Source organism: Equus asinus, chromosome 20 (assembly GCF_041296235.1).
Source record: "Equus asinus isolate D_3611 breed Donkey chromosome 20, EquAss-T2T_v2, whole genome shotgun sequence".
Lineage (NCBI taxonomy): Eukaryota > Metazoa > Chordata > Mammalia > Perissodactyla > Equidae > Equus > Equus asinus.
In genome coordinates, this window is record NC_091809.1 from 18579154 (window position 1) to 18602977 (window position 23824).

General features: G+C 43.1%; 2 pseudogenes; one reads left to right on the forward strand and one right to left on the reverse strand.

Annotated features, from left to right (window-relative positions):
• Positions 1 to 1885: 1885 nt before the first annotated feature.
• On the reverse strand, positions 1886 to 19149 carry LOC139041185 (putative gustatory receptor clone PTE01; annotated as a pseudogene).
• A 2795-nt stretch (positions 19150 to 21944) lies between these two features.
• On the forward strand, positions 21945 to 22881 carry LOC139041186 (olfactory receptor 2Z1-like; annotated as a pseudogene).
• Positions 22882 to 23824: the final 943 nt, after the last annotated feature.

Below are 23824 nucleotides of genomic sequence, written 5' to 3' on the forward strand. Positions count from 1 at the left end.
TGGGTCTTGGTCCGGTGGAGCGTGACGGCATTTGAGACTCACAGTTGGAGCAGGAGACCCAGGTCTGGATCAGTGAGAGAGGACAGTGTGGAAAGCTTAGAGCTGTTGGTTCCAGTCATGGCTGAGAGGGTCCCATGTGGAGAGAAGATGGGGCTCGATTTATTGGTCAGTTCTTGTGAATTCATCCGACAGTTATCACTCCTTTAAGCATTGAACAAGCAACATTTTCCCATACTTCATATACATCTCATAAATCAAAATTTATTTCTCAAAATTTGAAATTTTGATTGTAAATTTAACCAAACTCCTTTTACCATTTAGCTTTCCTTAAATGCTTTAAACTCCTTAAGTATTGCAGAGAGCAAACTCTCACAATGGTTAGTGTTGCTTTCTGGCAACAATGGGACATTCTGGAGCCAACTTGACTTTTCGTCCCCCAGGGGTCAGTGCCCTGCGTGGAGCCCTGGTTCCTTTTGGTGGAGAACAGTGCTGATGATGAAAATCTCTGTGACAGGGACGCAGGGGAGCTGGTAGTGGGCAGAGGTGCTTCTGGGCCACTTTCAGTTGTGACAAACATTTTGTAGCTCAGGCCCTTGAAGGTGGGGTGAGACTCGGCCTGCACTGGAGGGGGAGAAGGGGGACCAGCCGATGGGTGGAGGGCAGGGAGGAGGAGAACCTAGTCAATAGTGTCCAGGGAAGGACTTGACCTTTGGGCTTGACCTTTACTGCACTGGGTGCTCAGGATCTTCAGCCCGGATGTCCAGGGCCATGTGAGTTTGGTTAGGGAAGTACGATTTGGCCCCAACCAACTGCCCTTCCGGATAGTGAAGTTCAGTGAAGGCACAAGTGTAGAAATAAATGAGAGGTGGGAAAGCAGAGAAGTGAGGAACGAGGGTGGAAGTGTCTGGAGTGGTTTCCGTTCGCTTGACATTATACCCTCAAGGTCCATCTATGTTGTTGCAAATGGGAAGTTTTATCTTTTTTTATGGCCCATTTCCATTGTATGTATATACCCCATTGTCTTTATCCATTCATCCTTAGAAGGGCTCTTGGGTTGCTTCCATGTCTTGGCTATTGTGAGTAATGCTGTAATGAACATAGGGATGCATAAATCTCTTTGGATTGTTGATTTCATGTTCTTTGGATAAATACCCTGTATTGGAACAGCTGGATCATATGGTATTTTTTGAGGAATCGCCATAGTGTTTTCCATAGTGGCTACACCAGTTTGTACTCCCACCGGCAGTGTATAAGGATTCTCTTTTCTCCACATCCTCTCCAACATTTATTATTTTTTTCTCGTTAATTGTTGAGGTAGGCCTGTATTGCTATAAATTTCTCTCTTAGAACCACTTTTGCTGCATCCCATAAATTTTGGCATGTCGTATTTTCATTTTCGTTTGTCTCCAGGTATTTTTTTGATTTCCCCTTCGATTTCTTCAGTGACCCAGTCATTGTTCAGTAGCATTCTGTTTAGTCTCCACATATTTGTGGCTTTTCTTCCTGTAGTTAATTTCTAGTTTCATACCATTATGGTCAGAAAAGATGCTTGGTATTATTTCAATCTTCTTAACTTTATTGAGGCTTGTTTTGTGGCCTAATATGTGATCAATCCTGAAGAATGTTCCATGTGCATTTGAAAAGCATGTGTATTCTACGGTTTTTGGATGGAATGTTATGTATATATCTACTAACTCCATCTGGTCTAAAGTGTTGTTTAAGGCCAGTGTTTCCTTCTTGATCTTCTGTTTGGATGAGCTAGCCATTGCTGTAAGTGGAATGTTAAAGTCCCCTGCTATTATGGTATTGCTGTTTATTTCTCCTTTCAGATCTTTTAATAATTACTTTATATATTTAGGTGCTCCTATGTTGCGTGCATAGATATTTACAAGTACACCACTAAGGTTATTACACCCTTCTTTGGGGAATGTGAAACAGCAGAACTGAGGTAAACCCCCAGGCCTGTTCCATAAAATAAGCAAACAACTGACAGGTGAGAGCCACAGGTGGAGAAGGCTTTGTACTTCCCAGCTGTTGATGGGACTCTGAGAATGGAGGGAACAATTTTATAGTAAGAAAAAAGGATCCCTGAGATAGGGAGAAAACCAGAGGTGGCACCAACAAAACACATGACTACGTCATTGGTGGAGGTATCAGAACAGGCAAGGTTGAGCAGTTGAGAAGGATCATAAAAGAAATTAGAAATTTCCACATCCTTGAAGTAGGTAAGTTGTAACACAATCAAATTGTGTGGCTGGGATTCCAATATGCTGATAAAAAAAGGCGCCAAAACTAAGAAGCCACAGAGGTGTGAGTTTGTGATGACTGGATAGTGGAGTGGGTGACAGATGGCTGCAAACTGCTCGTATGCCATCACAGTGAGGAGCATACAATCCATACATCCAAAAAGGATAAAAAAAAAGACATCTGTGTCAGGCAGCCCACATAGGAGATGACTCTCCTGTGAATTTGGATGTCCACAGTCATCTTGGGGATGGTGGTGGAAGTGTAACCAATGTCAGCCAAGGACAGGTTGGAGAGAAATACATGGGGGTGTGGAGCTGGGAGTCAGATCTGACAGTCAGGATGATGAGCAGATTCCCAAGCATGGTGACCAGGTACATGGACAGGAAGAGCCCAAAGAAAACAGATTGTAGTTCCAGATCATCCGAGAGTCCCATGAGGAGGAATTCTGAGACATGTGTTAGGTTTTGTTGTTCTATGTAGCTTGGGCACCTTTTGATTAAAGAAAAGAAGTGTTGGATGAAAGGAAACAAGAAAAATGGCAACTATGACTGTGTCTATATTTTTGGATTTATGCTTTTCACTAGTAAAGTATTCACACTTGAAGACCATGCACCCCCAGTACACTCAGCAATATTTCTCAATTGGGATAGACTCAATCTCCATAGTACTCTTCTTTCATTACTTTTCTGTATTACTCATCGCTTTCTATCCACACCAAATTAGAGACGCTTGACCAAAGGATGTTAAATGAGGAAGAACATTACAAATAACATGATCACAGTAAAATAGAGGCAAAATTCTTTTAAGACAAAACATAGAGAAGAAATATCCTTGCTCATTGAAGAAAATAAAATGATTCTAATTGAAGGAAATTAAGAAGCAGTCTAATATATTTTATTTGTAGGCAACACTAGAAATTCCCTTTTTTGACAACTGTTATAAACATTCTATAAGTGCCAGATCATGTTAGCTGGATTTGAAATGAAATTTGAGTGTACATATTCAGAAAACATTTTTAAGTACTAGTTACCTTCATGGGTTTTCATCATTATTTGGTTTTCTCACTTCACTTCTTCCTGGAAATAAGTGCTCATTCAAATATGTGGGTCATCTTTTGAAAGTCATTTAATATGTAACTCTTATCCTTGGCTTTCATAAACCTCGACATTTGATAAAATGTAGATTGGCTAACTCTATATAATCATACAGCTCTGCTGACCACAATGATGACATTAGTGTTCAATGCACCTGTGAATGATGAGACAATAACGAAATTTTGAGAAAACCTCTTGAATTTTTAATTTTGTATAAAATTGTTTGCATCAACCCCAAATAGTGGTGTGTGAGACCACTATTTACCTTTTTTTTTTTCACTCTGTTGTACCTGGCAATACTGATTGATTGTTTTTGTGATTGTAAACCCTCTTATTTACGGTTAAGGAGTTTAGAGCCAGGAGAGACATTCAAGCCATATTTAAGACCCACCCTTTTTATGCCTTGTTAACAAATTTTCCTCTTAATTCTTAGTGATCCAAGGATTGCAATTCTCTTACTTCGGCTACCTGAAGGCAACTCAGGTTCATTATTTTGGCAAGTCACACTATGGTTTAATCAGGAAAAATTGCAAAGGAGAAAAGTAAAGATAGTAAGGTAAACAACTCTGGTCAGGTTTCTCAACTGTAAATAGGGGGAAAATTGAACCTAGTTTATAAAATTGTTGTAAGAAAGTTTTAAAAAATTATTTAAATTGCTTAGACTCGTGCTTCTCATTCCTAGTAAATCAATATATTTATCTGTGGATTTTTTTCATGTATACTGATGCCCTCATTTTAGCCTAGAAGCGATTTAATTAGAATCTCTCTATATGAAGAATATTACTGATAAAATTTGAGTTTTCGCAGTATCTTCGCATAATACTATTCCTCTGCATACCTGACCCCCAAAGCAACCAGAGTCATGAATTTGGTGGTGCATTTTCCTTCAGTGTTTCGATAATTGATTTATGTATGCATAAGCAGTTTCCTGAAATGCTTATCTAAACCGTATGCTACACATGTTACCCTCAAAATGTCCTTGTTTACATAACATAGTGTTTAAATCTCTGCGTGAGGTATTCACATGTACTTCAGATATTTTAACTGATGCATCAGCTGAGGGAGGGACATCATTTTATTCCATCTATTATTTTAGATTAATATATTTTGAATATGTAGTTAATACATTTAAATATATTTAATCTGTATTTAATACATATTTAATATTTAGTACACATGAAATTTTCATCTTCTATAGCAAATATTTTCAATCTCAGACTTGCAAACTGAATTGTGAAATGCATGACTATTCATAGAAAACCCTATAAACCACAATTTCTGTGCCATGATGTCCCCTATAACCAGTGGCTCACTCTCATATTCACAGGGAAGCTCACTAACCCGCAGAGGAGAAATCAATTCTTTGACCTCAATTTTAGCTCTGAGGCCAAAGTAGGTTTGAAAAGAGAACCATTCATCAGCTGTGGTGGCGAACACAGAGCCCTGGTGCACAGATAAAGGGATCAGCGTCTGAGTCCTGAGTCTTTCATCCCCTATATGTGGAGTGTGTGTCAATCTCATGCATTCTCTCCTTGTGTTCCTTATTGCCAAGGGGAGAATAAAACCCATCTCCAGGACTTGTGTGTCACCTAAGGGAAATTTGGAACTTAATAAAACTTATGTCATTGTTTTCAACAAGAATTTCAATCGTTATTGGGATAGTGTGTTTAGTAATTCAATATCATACCAAAAATTTAGTGATCTTTTATGGAATATGTGGCAGGGAGGGCCAAGCCATCCTTGTCTTAGGGCCCTGGAACATGGGATGGCTTCAGATCTGAAAGTGTGTCTAAGCCCGTGCAATAAGATTTCTCTCCCCTTTCTCTTTCTGCTTCATATTTTTAACACGAAAATATCTGCAATGGTTTTTCAATAATGGAATGTTGCCAGGATCCAGCCCCAGCTGAGTCCAGGGTCTCCCGAAGGGATGGACGGAGTCGGCGAGAGAGATATGCAGTGAGACAAGGAGTGAGGTTTCCAAGTCTATTTAATATGAGCATCCGCTTTTCTTATAAAGGGTCCAGGTTACATAAGGTTCAATTAGGTGATATTATCTCAGCAGCTAATCTTTAGCACTTAGACATTATCTAGACATTGCATGTCCGGCAAGCAATAAATTGTCTGTGGGGTAAGTAACAAGTGGTTTCAAGGGCGCAGAGTATGGTATACAAAGGAAAGTATAAGATGTCTTGCAAACAACTGAATATACATGTCAAATATAGCTGGCATAACTATTAATAAAGTGAACTTTAAAGGTTGGACTTGTTTGCTTGTCTTTCAAGGGTCAGGAACGTGTTTGGCAGTAAGGTTTGCATTGCCCCCCTTCTTTCCACCAATTCCACCATGGGCCTTCTGTGGCCGTATGTGCCCTTTCTGGGTCTCTGCAATACAGCCTACACAGATGTTTCATTGTATATGGATTCCATGTTCTAGGATCTCCTCACCGTGCATTCATACTATCTCAATATGTTGTATCCTCAGGTGTAATTCTTCTGTTTCCTTTCCACTTATGGGGGACCCAATCTTCATCATAGTCCCAATTAACTCTGACCAAAGTTTCATGATGTTTTCACATCAAGTCCTCTGGACTTAAAGTAGGTCTATGTCTCTTCGTATGAGGGCCCCTATATGTACCTGGCTGCCGTTTGTGTCTTCCTACAGTTCAGGGGAGCATAGACCATTTTCCTCCTATAAAAATTTCCTGATTTGGCCAGGTTCCTCTTACGGGAGGCCAACCAATGTTCCTCTGACCTACTTTATGAGGGGAGGAAGGAGGAAGCTGACCAGCAGAACTTCTCATCACCCCCCAGCAATTCCAGAAAAGGAAAAATAGATGCAAGAGCATAGTGCATATAGATATTGTGCACTTTCCCTAATTTCCATTGAGAAGCCGCTTGCACATTCTCACTCCACTGCCAGACCTTGTCACACTGCAGTGGTAGCTAAGCCTGGAGACCGGCTCCCGACAGAATGTTATGCATGTAATTAAATGGAAAATAATAGGTCCCATAGAAAGTCTGTGACTAGGCACAAACAGTGTTATTTTATCTCGTCTCCAGTCTTGTGGGACGTTCCTAAAAAAGAGATGAAACACATGCGTGAATGGTCCAGGGTGTAGAAGCCATATTGCTTATCCTTTGTTCTCTGAACAGCTGAAGGGTCTCTCCATCACTTTCAAAGTCGGTTTTCAATTTTCCTTTTTAATTCTAGAAAGGCTGAAATACACAACATGAGAAAGTGAAGCCACCCATGACCTCACCTCTTAAAACGTACATAAAGCAAAGAAGAAAGGACTCTGCCTCTGACCTTCCGATGCTCCTGCTCAGAGGAGACCTGATTGATGCTTTGGTGCACAGCCTTTCTGTTTTCCAATATTTTTGCCTAGAGAATAAGAATAAGCATTTTGCCTGGAATGGTTTTCTCCCTCATGTTTAAAAAAAATAGCTATAGTGACAATGTAATCAGATATTTGTTTTCTTTATCTTTTGGAGGGTTTACTGATATCACACTTTTTAAAAAAATTAAAGAAGAGCTTAATCGTGGTAAAATAAACATGAAATTTACCATCTTAGCCACTGATAAGTGTACTGTCCAGTAATGTTAAGCACATTCACATTGCTGTGCACCCAAGCACTGAAACATTTCATTTCACGAAACTGAAAAAGCTATTAAACAAGGACTCCTCCCAGCCCTGGCACTCAGCACCCTACTTTCTGTCTCTATGAATTTGACTCCTCTGGGGGCCTCTCGTAAGTGGAATCACACAGTATTTGTCTTTTAGTGACTGGCTTATTTCACTGAGCATGATGTCCTCCAGGTTCATCCATGTTGTAGTGTGCGTCAGAATTGCCTTCCTTTTTAAGGCTGATTAATATTCCACTATAAGTAAATACCATTTTGTGTTAACCCATTCACCCATCAATGGAAACTGGTGTTGCTTCCATCTCTTGGCTATTGTGAGTAATGCTGCTGTGAACATGGGTGTACAAATGTCTCTTTGGGACCCTGCTCTCAATTCTCTTGGGTGTGTACCCAGGAGTCGGATTGCTGGATGGTATGGTACTCTTATTTCTAATTTTTGGGGGGCCCATCATACTGCTTTCCATAGTGGCAACACCATTTTACATTCCCACCAGCCATGTAGAAGATTTCACTTACTCCATGTCTTCATCAAACTTGTTATTTTCTGGTTTTTGAAAAAGTTATAGCTATCCTAGTGATTATGAGGTTGTAATAGAGCTTTGAGCATCAGCACATCAGAAGGACAGGTTTAGCTCAGATGGATTATTCCAGAAAGAACTGAATAGACTGAGTTCAGTTCCCAGCCGTTGGTGCCGATAGTGATACAGCTGTGTGTGGGTGGGGAAGTGTCTCCCATCACTCCGCCTTACTGAACACATCTGCAGGATGGACCTTTGACTCCTTAAAGGAGTATTTTTGTGAATTTAGATCACAGCCACTTAAGATAATAATACACATATTTTCCCCTTTAAAGACTCCTCATGGCAAGTGAAAGGGGTGTTCGATGACAGCGTGGAATGGGGCATCTTTATGACTTAGAAATGGGTACCACGTCCATTTTTTCTGATGGGGAAATAGAGGCTCAGAGAGGGGAAGTGACTTGCCCAAAGTCACACAGCTGGAATGGGGCGGGAGCGGGATTTGAACCCAGATCTCTGAGATACTGCAGTGCCTGACTGTGGGTCTGGGAAACTGTGAGGTCTAAGATCCATCCCAAACAGTGGAAGTTCAGGCTGGGGCCCCCTGAGCCTCAGTTTCCTCTTGGGTAGAAAGGGGATATTGTGTCTGGCATGTAACAGACGCTAGATTATGTGATATCACAGTGCACAGGGCAGAGAGCATCATGACTAGAGACAGCAATGTGACGATGTGGTTAAGACCACAGATTTGGAGCCAGCTGCTGTGGCTTAAACCCCGGCTCCTCCACTTAATAGTTGAGACAAACGACTACCCTCTCTGTGCCTCAGTTTACCCATTAGCAAACAGTAAATAATAATAGTACTGACTTCAAACGGCAGTTATTTATGAAGGGGTCGGTCCATGGATGGCACATAGTAAGTGTAATATGAGGGTTTGTTACATAGCTTACAAGTAGTGTGGTCTGTGCGTTGTGGGGTGGGGGGTATGTGTGTGAGCTAATGATAACTGGAAACATCCAAGTAATAGCTTTGAACTGGAATTAGGGATTTAAATAGGCATTTCTGTTGAGAGGGCATTTCTTGGGCACACGTCAACCGGACTTCAGAGATGTGCAGTGGACTGGTCCGAAGCCCACGTGGGCTGGCATTTCCACCAACTTCTGAGGTCTCCAGAAGACTGTATGTACAGCTTCCCACCAGCAGGGGGCACCCAAGACCACCAGCTTCTTTTCCTTTCCTTCTGCTAAATCCTTTATTCTGTTGGTCCAGGAGTCCTCAACCTTGGCTGCAAATTAGCATCACCAGGCGAACTTAAAAAAAATCTCCATGTCCTGGCCGCACCCCAGACTGATTGAGTCAGAATCTCTGCATCTGGAGAGCAAGCATCGATGAATTTTAAAAGCTCCCAGGAGAATTTAGTGTGCAGTGAATGGAGATACACTCATCTGGGTCTTCAAAATTCCTAAATTCTTAATCCCCTCTGATCATCAGAAAGATGCACAGTGAGTCTGGGGTTGTGAGGCAGTTGTCTCCGACCAGCAGGTTCTTGTGCTTAAAGCGTATGAGAATCTGCAGGAGGACTTGTTAAAACACAGAGTTCTGGCCCTGCCCAGATATTCTGATTCAGCAGGTCCAGGTAGGGCCTGAGAATCTGCATTTTTAACAAGCTTCCAGGTGATGCTGATCCTGTTCCTCTTTGAGAAGCTTTGCAGCCTTGCAGAAATCTTGGCGATGAAAGGAAAACTCACAGTAAGCTGGAACTACAGGGTTGAGTTATTTTATTTCTAAAATACTATTTTTAACTTCAAAAATTTTAAATGACAAAGCATTTCAGGCTTACAAAGATTACACACACACACAGAGCATCAAAAATACAGAATAAATCACAGCAGACAAGATATGGAAGCAACCTAAGCGTCTGTCGATGGATGGATAAAGAAGATGTGGCATGTATGCAGTGGAATATTACTCAGCCATGAAAAATAAGGGGCATTTGCAACAACATGGATGAAACTTTAGGGAATTATGCTAAGTGAAATAAGTCAGACAAGACAAATCCTGTGGGATCTCACTTATATGTGGAATCTAAAAAAGCTGAACTCCTAGACACAGAGAGTAGAATGGTGGTTACCAGGGACTGGGGGTGGGAGAAATGGGGAGATGTTGGTCAAAGGGTACAAACTTCCAGTTAGAAGGTGAACAAGTTCTGGGGACCTCAGGCACAGCATGGTGACTATAGTTAACACTCCTGTATTGTATACTTGAAAGTTGCTAAGAGAGTAAATCTTAAATTTTCTCACCACAGAAAAGAAACCTGTGACATGGAGGAGGCATTGGCTGGCGCTATGGTGGTCATCATTTTGCAATATATCAGTGCATCAGTTCAACACATTGTACACCTTCAACTTACATAGCATTTTATGTCAATTATATCTCAATAAAGCTGTAAAAACGCAGAATAAAAAGCCATGAGTAATACAGCATTGCTATTCGTCCTTGAAGGTTTAAGGCAAGAACGCTCAAGTAATCAGGGGTCGATTCTCTTAATTTACTGCGGTAGTTATGTTCTGTAATGTCACCATGAGCAGCGAATTATTGCTTCTTGGGGCAATGCAGGGTTAGGAAGCTGTAAGCCTTCAGTTACAATGTTTTCATCAACCAATCAATACATAACTTTGTGTTATGTGTGTTTCTGCTTAAAAACACCTCATTTAATATGTTTTACTGATCCTTTAACGTTGAAATCAGAGCCTACAGCTCATTCCAGAATGAAGCTTATCTAACACGTGCATTTTCTCTGTAAGTCACATCACAGCCTCCTTGAGCTTAAGAGCATTAGACGGCATTTGAGCACTATGCCTGGGAGCCAATTCAAACAGTGAAACCACCAACAGAAAGCACAAAAGTGTGAAACACACAGCACTAAATAGACCGTGAAGATGGCACGTTCATGGTGTGAGAGCTGAAACCAGGAGGTGGAAAGTTGCCTAGTGTGACATCAGCCGGGAAGCAGCATGCGGGTAATTCAAATTGTTCGTGGCTCTGTGCATGTCTGTGAATGACCTAGGAAGTCCCACCAGAATTGGTTTTGGGACTGCAAGTAAATTTTAGCAAGTCGATGAATTCTCCAATATAGGCTTTGCGAATAGTGACGATCAACTGTACACACGCACACACACACACACACACACACACACACACACACACACACACAGAGGGAATCTCAACCACCTGTGTGTATCCACAACCCAACATGAGTGACAAAAACATCATGGACATCTGGGAGCCCTCTGTGGATCCCTCCCCAGAGAGAATTGTGCCGCTGAGTTTGGGGTGTTTTTACACGGGGCCATGCCAGGTTTTCTGGGACACGGCACCTCCAAGCCCTGCTGAAATGAGCAGCTCCATCCATTCTTTAGTTTGGAGGCTCCCACTCCCCAGAGATGCTGATCCACTTGACCTGGGGTGTGGCTTGAGCACCCTATTTTTAAAAGCTCACAGGTCAGTCTACCGTGTATTTGGTGCTGAGAACCGCAGATTCCTTGAGCAGTCTTGCGATCAGCCCTGGAGAACACACAGGAATGTTGTGTTAACCACGTCTTTTTATTCTGTCTTTTCGATGCTTTGACATCTTGGGGACTTGCTTGGGGAGACTGCCCCTCCCAGGGCTAGCTAATTCCTAGAGACAGCAAGCAGTTTGCCTGTGAGTGCGCCTTTCATGTGCAAACCAACCAATCCAGAGCCCACAGCCCAACCATCTCCTTCACGGAGCTCTTATCCTCAGGGCCACTGTCCACCTCCTCAGTCACCCCAGGGCCGGGTACCAGACAACCAGGGACAGCCCCTGTGCCCCAGAGCCTGTGAAAATTGTGCAAACTAGCAATCCTAAGCCTGCTTACCCTGCCTCTCCCACTGTTTCCTGAGGGGACCACAATAAAGGCTGTTGCCCACATTTTCCCCTCTCTCTCTCTGCCTCTGATGGACCCTGGTGCGTCCTCATGTGGCCCCCGTGACATGGTGTGGCCCCTCCTCTTGGGAACTGTGAGAAACAAACTGTCTTTTTGATGGCCATCTTCTCCTGACCTGTTGGCCTCACCATCCCTGGATAATAATGACCCTATATTTTAAAACCGACCTCTCCTCTCATTCTTCTTAGTGGGAACTCTCAGTGCTGTTCGATGGTCTGGCATTTTTCAGTCATCCGTGCAAATACTCCCTTCTCCATTCTGGTGGTTAATGAAGAACTGAGCATAATTGTTTTCTCCTGCTCTGCTGGGACAAATCTTAGATGTAGGGCACATGATTCCCACTGCAATTAATTTTCTCTGCAGTTGAAAGGGAAAGCTGAAAGAGGCTTCCCCTGCACCCTCTGTCTCTTGACAATTAACTCATCAATTCTTGGGTCAAGAGTGCTGGTGGGCTAACCAGAGGGTGACACACTCCAGGGAGGCATCATCAGGAGTCATTGTGAGATGTGGAGAGATGGTGGGTCTGGTCACAGCCCTGGCTCAGTGGCCTTCAGAGCGAGGTGGGGAAAGAAGCAGCAGAAGACACGTGTCTCTCACCTTTGTCTTGTGCAAACAGGACGCATAGCACTGTGCAACGTTAGGGCCTGTTTTTCCAGCCTGCATAGCAGATATCTGGATATTTTGCATCATCTTTCCACCTTCAGTTTACAGCAGTGTGTGTTTTTGGTGAGGCAGGCTCTTCAGATATGATGGAACCAGTTCCACACCCGCGTGTGTCCTCGCACAGACATGTATGCAAGTGTTGATGGTATCAGCAGGTGAGCTTTGGGCAGGTGTATTGGTGAGAGACTATCTCTTTTCTTTTTGGAATCCCAGACTCTCCATATTTATGTAAATCTCCTCTCAAAACTTTCAAATGCACCAAGTTTTCTATCAGTTTAGTTTTCTTGAGGAAATCTCAATGGGAGCCTTCTGATCTGCTTCCAGCTGAACGAGCTGACAGCCATGATCCTAGGATCTCCCTTCGCCATCATCCCAGGGATTCCATTTGTGTTTGAGTCCTGTGCTTCCCAGGATCTATATTTTCTCTTTAGGTGTACACCCCATTTAGGTGGCGCTCATGCTCCCAGGGAAAGAGTTGATGGAGGCAGACTTTTTGAAAATTCCATCAGGTCTAAAAATGTCTTTATTCTATTCTCATACTTAAATGGTTATTTGACCAGCTGTAGAGTCCTAGGTTGGAATTAATTTTCCCTGGGCAGTTTGAAGAGAGCACTCCATTCCTTCCAGTATTTGGCATTCTTGGTGAAAAGATCAAGGGCATTCTCATTTTTGAGTATTGTATGAAAACTTTTTTATCTCTCTGGAAGCTTATAGGATTCTTTTTGTTTATTCTGCTGAGCAATATTCAACCTTGAAGTTCACAGCTTCCGTTCTGGAAAACTTCCTTGCACTTTGAAGTTTTCTGTTTTTTTCTCTCTTATTTCTATACTTCCGAAATGCCTACTGTTTTTATGTTGGGCCGTCTGGGTTGATTCTCTGATCTATTTATCACCTCTCCTATTTTTCTCTTTGCTCTTTTGTGATGTTTTCCTAAAATTTATATTTCAACCCTTCTGGTGAGTTTTTCATTTCTCCTATCATTAAAAAAGTCTAACATATCTTTTTGTGATTTAAATGAAAGAAAAAATGTTTTGTGTCATGGATTTCATCATTGTAGTTATATCTCTGAATTCTATTCAGTTCTATCTCTGATATTACTAAGAGTTTCTTTTAAATTTCTTCTTCACTCAGAGTCTGTTTCCTCCAAAATGCTTTTATTTTCAAAATGACTGTTGTGGTCTCTGTCCCTTGTATGAGACATTTTGTGGTTAATTGGGTAAAAAATTGATTGTAAACTCTGTGCACATGTGTTCGCCTGTTTACTTTGGTTTCTGCTTAGGGTGACCTGGCTGGGCTGTTTCCTTGGGTTTCCTTAGTGGTAGAATTTTTTTTTCTTTTTTTGGACTAGTTGATTCCCAAAGAAGAATCTCTCATACAGAAGCCAGTCCCTCAGGCAGCCCCTCAAAATGCTAGAATATTGGGTGTTGGGTCCAGTGCTCTCCTTCCTTCCACAGGAAGAAGCCAAGAGCTTGGGGCTTCCTCCTCACTGTGCGGTGCTGTGGTGGGGGAGGGATTATGGCGAGATGGTGCCGTGTATTTTCCTACTGGCTTTGATGCAGCTGGTCTCATGCTCAATGGGGCTGCAGGAGCCTCTCAACTGGTCTCTGGATTTCACAAAGGCAATTGATCCATGTATTGTTGAATCACTATGTCCATGTGGGGAAAAAGTCTAGAGATTCCCATTCTACCATTTTGTTGACATTAATCTCTTCCTATAAGGTCATAAGTCATATCGGATTAAAACCCACTCTAAGGACCTCATTTTAACTTAATGACCTCTTTAAAGACCCTATCTCTAAATAGAGTCATGTTCTGAGGTGCTGGGGGCTTAGGATTTCAACATATGAATTTTGAGGGAATGTAATTCAGCCTACAACAATGCTACAACATGGGTGAACCTCTAAAACATTAGGATAGGTAAACGAATCCAGACACAAGAGGTCACATACTGTATGATTCTATTTATATGAAGTATCCAGAATAGGTAAATCTGTGGATACAGACAGCAGATTGGTGGCTGCCAGAGGCTGGGGGATGGGTAATTGGGGGGGGGGCGTTGCTGCTCAATGAGTGTGAATTCTCCTTTGTGGTGATGGAAATGTTCTGGAACTAGATAAAGGTGACAATTGCACAACTTTGTGAATATCCTAAATGCCACGGAATTGTACACTTTACAGTGGTTAATTTTATGTTATGTGAATTTCACGTGTCACAAGAATTTGTGAATTTGATGTTGTGTGAAAGTGTGTGTATTTGCATGTGTATGTGCACATAAAGCAGTAAAGCCCATATGGCAAAAGAATAACAATTAGTTCAGGGTACACGGTTGTTCCTTCAACTTTTCTGCAGGTTAAAAAATTTTCAAGTAAAAAGTTAGAAAACCTGAGAAAAGACTTGGTGTTATTTTTTTCAGCATTTCCATTGTTTTAGGCTTGTGTCTTCCAAAGGCATGAGGTGATAACTTGTCAGTATAAGAGAGGAAATTAAGTCACTTCTAAAAAAACAACTTAAAGTGAGTGATTAAAGAAAAACATGTTTATTCCACAGAGTATCTCTATCTCCCTGTTTAAACTTTTCCCAGTAGAATGCAAAGTCTCTTGGTATTAATACCCAAACTTCATAAATGTGTGTGTTTCTCAATGTTTTCTGGCCCATGGTTACACAGGAAAAGTTGATATTGACATCAAGGGAAATACAAGATTTTAAGCAAAACAGTCTATCCAAAGTGTCCCAAGTGATAACAAAGGAGAGTGTGTCTCAAATATTGCTGGTGCTGAGAAGTGATCCCAACGTCACACTGGATGTGAGTCATTCTCTGCTGTCGCATGCTAGTCCTGAACTTGTTTCCTCAGGAACTTTCTACATCTTGGCCAAAAGCAAAGGTTAATGTTGTGCAATGAGTCCCCCCAAAGTTGAGAGAGTGAAGAATATCTTAGAAAAGGAAGCAATGGAAGAGAAATATGACTTCATACCAAGCAAACTGTTAACAATTCTGTTCATTTTACAGTTAACAGGAAGCAATATTTTAAGGATTTAGATCCTAATATGATAGCTTGTTACTGATACATAAGTCTTTCACTGGTTTTAGCTATATTTCAGGAAACTGGTTGAGAGTTTAGAGGTGATGTAACATACAACTCTTTCTATGTAAAATAACGGGATATTGGACTCCAACTGACAGTTTTATGTGCATCCCCTTTTCGGGAATGGACAACTGACATTCAGCAGGAGATACATCTTGAGAAAATGTTAGTGTGATGGCACATGGAAATGGCCAAAAATATGAAGGTTGTATGCAAAGGATTAATAGTTGAGGAACTCGTCTAGACTACTAACAATTTCTTTGCCTTCTTTTTCGCTTCCCCTGTTCTTTAGAACAACATGGCTCAACCACAAATAATTTTAATCATGGCTTGTTCCAATACGTTTATACACTCTTCCATCTACCCATTCGCCCACCCATTCATCCATCCATCCACCCACCCACCCATCCATCCATCCATCCATCCATCCATCCACACATCCACCCGATACAAGTGATACAAGTCAACATGCTAGGTGTTGAAGATCCAGGACTCATTGCCCACTTCTAAATATCTTGATTTCTCCTTACAAATTCCTGTATGTTCCAGCCCTCCCTGTTCAATAAACATCGATGTGTCCATGTGCCTTGGGTACCAGTTTTATAGAAATGAATAATAGCAGGACCGTTGCTGTCCAGGAACTCATGGTCTATAGTAGTCTTACTCAAAATGTGGTCCATGAACTCTTATTGGCCATTGATGAGAAAAGGACCTTGAAACAGACTGTAAAGCACCAGCATCACTAAGCTTTAGTTTAACTGACATTTCCTCCAGAACAAGACGTTCTCAATGAAGGAAGCCATGTGTGGAATAACTTTCTGGTGCAAGCTCCTTATCTCCATGCAGATTGTCACAGCTGATTTGAGTACTGGTCTAGAATCTTCTTGGAAAGAAGATCTTGTGACAAATTTCAATGCCAGTTTGTCAGGTCTGGCTGTATGGTGTGCTGAGCTGAGAAGCTCCATCCAAGCTCAGAGGCAGAAAGCAATGAAATCAATTCCTAATGTCCGCCATGGGCTTGGGAGTGAAGAGTAGTAGCATGGTACAAGGAATTTGCTGATAGTTACCACTATATATCACGTCCTTAACACGTCACTTATTCCTGCTTCTCTCTTGGTTACACCTTGCTGCCAGCTGTCTGACTCAGCTTTGGTTTGAGCAGCACTCTTGGTAATTCACTCTGCCTTGGCCTTGCCTGTTGCTTCCTGACATGGGCATCCCTGTTGAGGGTAGCTTGGCTTTCCTGTCTCTGCTCTTTCCCCTGGCTCTGGTCATGGGCACACAAGAATCTCATGGGTACTACAACCATCTGTCTCTAGACCACTGCATCTCCTGAGTCTTAGAGGGCCCTCAAGAATAGAGTTTAGAGGAAGACACATCTCAACCCAGGGAAGCTGCCTCCTAGCTGCTCCATCACCGTCATTGCCTCATTATTTAACTCAGAAGAAATCTCCTGGATATCAGAACTGTTTTTGTTTTTGAGCAAGGATGTGCATTTGCAGTAATGGGTTCCTTTATCTCCTCCTCCAAATGAGATTCAAACAAAAGACTTGGATATTTGTCACATTCAATTATCCTCATCAATGCTGCCTTCCTGTGGTTGAGAAATGAGTAAATATTGTTCCACAATCCTTTAGGGACAATCCAAATATCAAGGGATCTGGGCTCTCACTGCAACCAATTTTTTCTCCAGCAGAAAGGGAGTCCCGGAGGGGTTTCTGAGGCAATGGCTCTCCCTGGAGCTTCCATCCCCGGATGAAGACGTCTATCTCTGCATAGACAGAGGCAGTACCGGTTAAGCCCAGGCTGCTGGAATCCAGGGAGGTTTTATGGGAGGCTGTCTTGGAGTGAGGTGCGTTGACACGCTCATGGGGTGTTGAGAAGGGTCCCTCATTCTATACACAGAGCCTGGTAAGTGGGGTCAAGAACTTGGAGCCCAGCCTTGTATGGATCTTGGGGGTCCGTGCATAATTTGGAGACTAGACATTAGTGGCAGGATGGATCGAAATAACTGCTGATTTTGTTTTCCACAAACACTCTGGGTTGAGTCTATACTGGTATTTAGATGGAACTATGGACTCTTGTCTACCTCCTTGATATTTGCTGACATGCAGGCAGATGTCTTGTTAGACTGAATGCTTATTCTTTCCCTTTGCCTTCATTTCTATGAACCCAAGAAAGTTAGGCCTCTAGACAGCAGGAAGTCAACTATATTGATGTTCAATCCATATTGAAGGTCAACCCATACTGACCTTCCATAAAAGCTGTTGGAAGCAGCCAGGCATGGGCATCTGACTTTGGTCATGGGGCTGGTACCAGAACAACCCATCTGGCATGGGTTGCGGGCACCTTCAGCTCACCTTCTGAGGCCTGGCCATCCACAACAGTGAACGGGGGAGTTCTCCGTTATGAACTGCTGGGCAGAAGAGCTGAGCATTAACTTCAAGAAAGAAGGAGCATCCAGTTTTGAGAGCTCTTAGGATTTGGAATCAGGAAGATAGGAATTCAAATTCTAGCCTTCCCTCTTTGTAGCTGTATGACTTTAGGTAAGCCACTTACCTTCTCTCAGCCCATTTGTCAATAACATTAGTTTCAACTCAAATATTGTTTCCTTTGCAAAATGTATTCATTCAACAACTATTTATTGAATGAGCTCTGTTCTGGCTCCTTGAGCTGTGCTAACTGGTTGTGAAAATTAAATAATATAAATGACAGTGTCCTGCAAACTCTCATTTGATTATTAAGGTGAACAAGGGTCCAGATCATGCCTGGTCATCGTGAAGATATATGAGAGTTTTATTGGAAGCAAAAAGGCAAATAATGCTGGCATCTTTCCCCTGGTCACTCAGTGTCTCCCATACTTGAGTGAGTCATGGCTAGCTCCCCCAAGCTCTGCCTGTCTGACTGGCAGGGCAGGGGCTGGGGAGCTTGGGTGGGTGGACATATCTTTTCCAAAAGAGGTCTTAGGGGTAAAGAGTTTGTCCAAAGCTCATGATACAAGGGGACCACAACCAGAATCTCTAGCCACCAAGGAACTCCTGGTTAGAGATTCCAAAAACCCAGGGATTTGCATATTTTAGAAGACGTGTCAATAACAGTGGGACCATCAGGGCATCTTGGAAGGAAAGATGAGTTTGGGGGCAAGATTGAGTGTGTGTGTGTGTATAACACACCCTGAAATGTCTGTTACAGTGTTTGAGGGGAAAGTGTAGAATGCAAAGTGCAAAACAGGTACTTTGGACTTACATCCTTATTTTGTTCAAATCTTGGCTCTGTTACTTCCTTGCTGGGTAATGCTGGATAAGTCACTATGCTGCTCTGAACCTCTGTCTTCTCATCAAAAAAACCCATGGAAATAAAATACCTACAGGCACTGTTTTTTTCTATTGTGATAAAATACGCATAATAAAATTTACCATTTTAAGCTTCCCAAGGATTCTTGGCATTAAGTGTATTCACATTGTTGTGCAACGATCTCCACCATCCAGCTCCAGAGCTTGAAGATTAGAATTAAGCATGTAAGGCACTTAGCCAGATGCCTGCTCCACAGTCAGCCCTCAGTTGGCGTCAGCTCCTTTCAGGGTGAGGATATGTGAGGGGACAGAGCAAGACCGGGTTCATTTGGCCCCTTAAATAGCCCTGGACAGGAATCTGCAGTAAAAGCTGTTCTACCAGCTGGGATACTTGGTGATTGGGGGTATTGCTTGCCTATAGGTTGGCAGAAAGTTGTAAATATTCACTGTTTTCTGTATGGAAAAGTGGAAATAGTGAGATATGCATAGAATTTATGCTGGGTCTGAGCTTAAAGCAATTTCAGAGTAAACATCTGTAAGAGGAATTGCCGGTCAAAGTCTATGCAGGTCACAGTTACCCTGTCTCTAAGCCAGAGGTTCTCAGAGAGGGGTGATTCTGCCTCGTCGGGACCTTTGGCCATGTGTGCAGCTATTTTTGCTTTTCATGACTAGGAATGGGGCATTGCTACTGGCATATAGTAGGTAGAGGCCAGGGATGCTGCTAAACTTCATACAATATATAGGACAGCTCCCCACAACAAAGAATTATCTGTCCCCAAATAATGCCAAGGTGAAAAACCCTGCTGTAAGTCAATAGAGTTGGGGATGAATGGATTTTTAAGGACTCTGCTAAGGGATCTCAGAGCCCAGAGAAGGGGAGGGTGGGTTTCTACCCAATAAGGACAAGGGCATCACAGAGCAGCACTAAGGAGGATGGGCTGGACGCACCAGGCTTCTCCATGGAAGGAGTGACAAAGGTGAAGAATAATAACAACAAGGTTAAACACTGGTGAGAATGTCCTAGGTGCCTGGCAATGTGCTAAGCACAGATTATCCAGCCAGAAATCTTTAATCATTTTCACCTCTAGAGAATTAGAAATATTTACAATTTATTGAGAACTTGCCACATGGCGGACACTAAGCTCTTAACATTCATCCTTTGATTTAATCTTCAGAGCAATGCCTGTGACCCAGATTACTGCCACCCATTTTATGGATGAAGAAACTATGGTTGAGTGGATGCCCAAGGCCATGCTGCTACAGTGTATTTGAGCTGGGATCCAAGCTCCTGGTTATACTCTTCTAACCACCAATCCATACAACTCATCTGTTCTATTTCTTCTGGCTGGAACAACTTTCTCTCCTCTAGCTGCCTGGAAAACTCCTACCTGACCTTCAAAACTCAGGTCCAATGCCTCCTCCTCTGTGAAGCCTTCTCTGATCCCACTCCAGACAGTTTCATCTGCTTGGTACCCAGAGCATCATGCATATGTCTTTACTACATTGCTCATCAATCTATTCTGAAATGATATGAACAATGCTCATTTTCCCCCTCAAACTCTAAATTCTATTATCACAGAGTTAAGTTTTCTTACTCCCTTACATCATTGACTGACACTGGAAAATGCTGCCAATGAAGCGGCCCATTCCATTTTTGCTTGGATTTCACTCTTAGAAAGTTCTTTGTTAGGGTGAACCACACAGCCGGCCTCACCAACATCCACCTCCTGGGAGGAGGAAGCAGTTGGTTCTACCATCTTCCTCTCATAGAAGCTCTTCAGATGCTGAGGACACCTGTCACCTGTCCCAAGGGGCGTCCCCGATCATGTCCTGTGTTGTCCCCAGCCATTTCCTATAGAACTTCCTACTCTCTTCCCTCTAAACACAAAGAGCTTTTCCCTTTAACTCCTTATTTGTCATTGGTATCATGATGGAGACTATGGGGTCCACGGAAGCTGGGACATTCCCTGGGTGAGTCTCCTCTGAATGTCTTATGCCCAGCCCAGTGTGTGACTCATTTTGTTGAATATGTGGGTGAATGGTTGGTTGAGGTCTTGAATGTGATAGAAAAATCAGGATGGTGAATAATTAAAGATAGGTTTAAGGGCCATCTGAGTGAGAATGGCAGCCTTAGGGCAAAAATTTCCAGTGACACCCTCAATAGAATCTTCTTTAAATGTCCAGTCTTACTGCTTCACTAACTACTCACAGTTGGGAATGGACATTATTTCTGTCCTGCGTAGTCCATTGTTGGAGTAGTGGGTGGTTCACGGTATTTCAGGGCAATCTGGGTTTGTCTGGGGGCTTAGAGTTTGCCAAGGGAGTTGAATATTCCTGATTTAAGTTTGCAGCTCCTTTAGTCTGTGATCATCTTTCTTTCTTTCTTTTTTTGAAGATTGGCACCTGAGCTAACATCTGTTGGTAATCTTCTTTTGTTTCTCTTCTCCCCAAAGCCCCCAGTACATAGTTGTATATTCTAGTTGTAGGGCCTTCTGGCTCTGCTACATGGGACACTGCCTCAGCATGGCTTGATGAGTGGTGCTAGGTCCGTGCACAAGGTCCAAACTGGTGAAACCCTGGGCCACTGAAGAAGAGTGCGTGAGCTTAACCACTCAGCCATGGGGCTGACCACTGTGGCCATCTTTCTTCTCCACCTCATTCACTCAGGCAGTATTTACAGAGACATTCTTCTAGGCCTAGTGTCTTGCCTTAGTCCTTGAAACTGAGTCAAACTACCCACGCCACTACCTTCACATCCAATGCAACAAAGTCACCAGTAATATCTGAACTCTTTGACAGCTGTCCCCCCAACTAACTCTAGTCCATTTGATTCCAAACCTGCTGCCACCCAGGTGCCTATGCCTCACACTCCCTAGACTCACAGTCTGAATTGACAGATTGACTCCAGTTCTGGCACATCATAAATTCCTCTTTGCTCCAGATTTTCCTCCAGGAATTTGGACTCAGGCCCTCCTCTCTCTTCCCTTAATTGGTTTGTTGCTTCAGCTCCATCATCACCTATTTCTCCTCCCAGTCTGTTTGGAGTCTCACCTCTGCTTTGGACCTAGACCATTGGGATGATAGATATTGAAACGTTCTACTGGGGCTGTGCTCCTGTCTTTGACTTGGACTTCAAAATTTGGACTACAAGAGTCAGTGGCTATGTGTTGACTGGGGTGTGGCCAAGCATCTTGTTCAGAGATGCAAGTTTCTGCTCTCCCATCTCATGCCCATGGCAGGCATCGCTCACTGATTGTGGCTTTTTCCCTACTGATTCTAGCTGTGACCTCACAATTCTTCCCAAGACAGCACTCTAGGCAGCCAGTACCAATCAATGGCCATTGCCATGTGGGGTGAAACTTATCTACCACCCCCACTAAGACTTCTTGATATAGATCTCCTGTTCTTCCCGTAGCGAAGGTATGTTATGTAAAGCATGGGGCATGTGAATCACTCAGTAGCCTCTGATTTCATTCTGGTGGGCCTCTTCAGTCACTCAGGGTCACATCAGCTTCTCTTCTCCCTGGTGGCTGCCATGTTTATCATGGGGCTTCTGGGCAACACTGTTCTGCTCTTCCTCATCCACGTGGACTATCGGCTCCACACACCCATGTACTTTCTGCTCAGTCAGCTCTCACTGTTTGATATTGGCTTCCCTCTGGTCACCATCCCCAAGATGGCGTCAGACTTCCTGCAGGGAGAAAGTTTCATCTCCTTCGAGGGTTGTGCAGCTCAAATATTCTTCCTGACGCTCATGGGTGTGGCTGAGGGCATCTTGTTGACCCTAATGTCCTATGACCGTTATGTCGCTGTGTGCCACCCCCTGCAGTATCCTTTGCTCATGAGGCGCCAGGTGTGCCTGCTCATGGTGGGCTCCTCCTGGCTGGCGGGTATGCTCAATGCCTCCATCCAGACCTCCATTACTCTGCACTTCCCCTACTGTACCTCCCGCATCGTGGACCACTTCTTCTGTGAGGTGCCAGCCGTGCTGAAGCTCTCCTGCGCAGACACCTCTGCTTATGAGTTGGCGCTGTCCACCTCGGGGGTGCTGATCCTTGTGCTTCCCCCTTTCCCTCATTGCCACTTCCTATGGCTACGTGTTGGGGGCCATTCTACGCATGCGCTCAGAGGAGGCCCGAAACAAGGCCTTCACTACCTGCTCCTCACACATCACAGTAGTGGGACTCTTTTGCGGAGCAGCCGTGTTCATGTACATGGTACCGGGTGCCTACCACAACCCACACCAAGACAATGTGCTCTCCCTTTTCTACAGCCTTGTCACTCCCACACTCAACCCGCTCATCTACAGTCTGAGGAATCGGGAAGTGAGGATGGCTTTGGTCAAAGTGCTCAGCAGTGCTGGACTCAGGTAAAAGTGATGACCACACAGCGGGCTACTGGCTGATTCCAGTGGTCCTCCGTCCCACCCATCTCTCCAAAGCACCAATTTGTGGTGCAGCTGCTAAGGCCTTATGTTGAAGGCTAGGTGTCTTTCCAGCCTCTTCCCATCCCATGACTAGTTGGGTTCGTGTTTTCTCCCATGGATTTGTAAAAATCAACTGTAGAGGTCCCAATCACTTTTAGTAAATTCTTTAGTACAATTTACATAAATGGAAGGCCCAACTTTGTAAAGTTGAGATCTCCCTGTTATTGAATTGATAGTTAAACTAGTAATGATTAACATTTGTTCACCAATTAATCTGCCAAGTGAAGTTATTTCGTCCGTAAGAAGGCTTTTGAGGTGTAGGGACTATCACATTTTATGTGTAAGAAAAAATGACTCAAAAAGGGAAGACAACTCAACAGCAGTCATACTTCCAGAAAGTGGTAGAGCTGGGCCTTGAACCCATGATCTTATGATGCCAAAGATAGTCTCCCAACCACTGTGACTGACAAGCAGAGACTTGCTGACTGCCATAGATTAGAGCATGTGGTGTATAAAGATGGAAAATCATGCATATCTCTTTCTTTAATTAAATATGGAGTTCTTCATTTAGAAGATTAAAAATAAAGGCTCTAGGAGCCGGCCCCATGGATGAGTGGTTAAGTTCACATGCTCTGCCTCAGCGGCCCATGGTTTCGCCAGTTCGGATCCTGGGCATGGACCTAGCACCACTCATCAATGCTGGTGGCATCCCACATAGAAGAACTAGAAGGACCTACAACTAGAATATACAACTATGTGCTGGGGGGCTATGGGGAGAAGAAAAAAAATGAGGGAAAAATTGGCAACAGATGTTAGCTCAGGGCCAATCTTAAAAAAATAAAAAAATAAAAAAATGCTCTGTGTTTCCTTTTAAGTCCAGCTTTGAAAGC